General features: G+C 40.8%; 1 protein-coding gene across 1 annotated transcript in view; it reads left to right on the forward strand.

The window, feature by feature from the left end:
* Positions 1–2,201, forward strand: part of LOC101849325 (3-methyl-2-oxobutanoate dehydrogenase [lipoamide] kinase, mitochondrial) — a gene marked incomplete at its 5' end in the record, with an annotated part of 40,904 nt that overhangs the window by 34,330 nt on the left and 4,373 nt on the right.

Here is a 2,201-nt window from a genome sequence, read left to right on the forward strand (position 1 = left end):
TTCATTTCTTTCTATGTACACCCATTGTTTATTTTTGGGTGGGTTTTATTTTCATTTCTTTCTATGTACACCCATTGTTTATTTTTGGGTGGGTTTTATTTTCATTTCTTTCTATGTACACCCATTGTTTATTTTTGGGTGGGTTTTTTTCCATTTCTTTCTATGTACACCCATTGTTTATTTTTGTTTGTCATTTCTCTCTGTGTACACCCTTTGGGTTTCAAATTGATATTCATATGTTAGCGAGACCGTGGCGCATGGATTTTCAGCTATTTAAAAAAAAGTTGAGTGGCATCCCTGTGACAGTGACCAAACCCACATATTGCTCATTTTGAGACGGCGACACCACCCCGTTCCCCACACTTCTCAGTGCAAGCTTGCGTGCTGATGAAGATTAATCATTTAGTACACGAGTTGTGGTAGATCATGATTTATCCTACGAGTGAACTTGCCAAGTTGTAATCACGAGTTTCAACCCCTTTTGCCCTTCTCTGGGCTCCTGACTCTTTCTGCGGCTGTTCTACTGCTGCTCCATGGTTCCTTCTTACTGCTGTCTTTCAGCCACGCCTCTGGTCCTAAGGTTAGTAAGTTATAGCACCTAGCCTTCTCGGATAGTGGCGAAAAATCTCGGAGGTCCCATGTGCAATTCGCGCTCGTTAAAGATCCCTCGGTGGACCAAAAATCGATACGGTTAGGCTTCGGCGGCCACCCGGGCAAAATTAAAAATTAGTTCCTACCAAACTGAAAATGTTTTATGTGTCCCGAGCACCCATAATATGACGTTATGCAGTTGCCAGCGCCGTAAAACACTTACAATAAAAAAAAGAAGAAGGAAAAAATCGCCGAGGCTAGGCGTGCATATATTATGCTTCCCAGGAAGTTGAGGTTGTTTCAGAATGCTCTCAGGTCTGCCTGCTGGGGTAATAGTACAGATTGTGTAGCGCTTAGAGCTTGCTGTCGAGCGGGGATTTGCGCTCTACAAAATGTAATGCTATTTCTTGCATGCAAGTCACATTGCGCACTCGTGTACCCTGTAAAGTGGGTTTTTCGCCGCCCATGGGTTTGGGGTTTAGGCTCCGCGCCAGATGCACCGCGGATTATCGCGGCTATTTCTGGCCCGGCCGGGGACTTGGCGGAGACGCTTTGCCGCCCTCTCTCGTCACTTCTCTGCCTCAGACTCGGAGTTACAAAGCTCTATCTGCTCAGTCAGTGCCTTAGTTTTGAGAAATTTGGCGTCATCAACATTTTGAGTTTGACAACATGTCAGGCTTTTTTCGAATGCTTTTTTAAAAATATCGTTTCCTCGGAATTACGAATTTCTATCTCCTCAATCAGTGCTTAGTTTTGAGAGATTTCACCTCAGACATTTTGAGTTTGACGTTGTGACACGTCCAGCTTTTCTGAATGCATTTCTTTGAATATGGCTACCTCAGAATGACTAAATCTACAATGTTCTATCTGCTCAGTCAGTGCCTTAGTTTTGAGAAATTTGGCGTCATCAACATTTTGAGTTTGACATGTCAAGCTTTTTCGAAATGAGACATTAAACATTTTGAGTTTTTTACCACACGTCAAGCTTTTACGAATGCATTTCTTTGAATATCGCTACCTTGGAATTACAACATTATGTCTGCTCAGTGTCTAAATTTAAAAAAAAAAATTGGCGTCATCAACATTTTGAGTTTCACACATGTCAGGCTTTTACGAATGCATTTCTTTGAATATCGCTATCTCCGAAATACTACAAAGTTCTATCTGCTCAGTGCCTAGTTTTTTTTTTTTTTTTGGTGTCATCAACATTTTGAGTTTGACAACATGTCAGGCTTTTTACGAATGCTTTTTTAAAAATATCGTTTCCTCGGAATTACGAATTTCTATCTCCTCAATCAGTGCTTAGTTTTCAGAGATTTCACGTCAGACATTTTGAGTTTGACGTTGTGACACGTCCAGCTTTTTTGAATGCACTTCTTTGAATATCGATACCTCGGAATTACTACATCTACAAATTTCTATCTGCTCAGTCAGTGCCTTAGTTTTGAGAAATTTGACGTCATCAACATCTTGCGTTTCACAACATGTCAAGCTTTTTCGAAATTAGACATTAAACATTTTGAGTTTTTTTACCACACGTCCAGCTTTTTCGAATGCATTTCTTTGAAAACGAAACCTTGGAATTACGAAAAAACTGTCTGCTCAAGGCC

This window comes from Aplysia californica, unplaced genomic scaffold (assembly GCF_000002075.1).
Source record: "Aplysia californica isolate F4 #8 unplaced genomic scaffold, AplCal3.0 scaffold00821, whole genome shotgun sequence".
NCBI lineage: Eukaryota > Metazoa > Mollusca > Gastropoda > Aplysiida > Aplysiidae > Aplysia > Aplysia californica.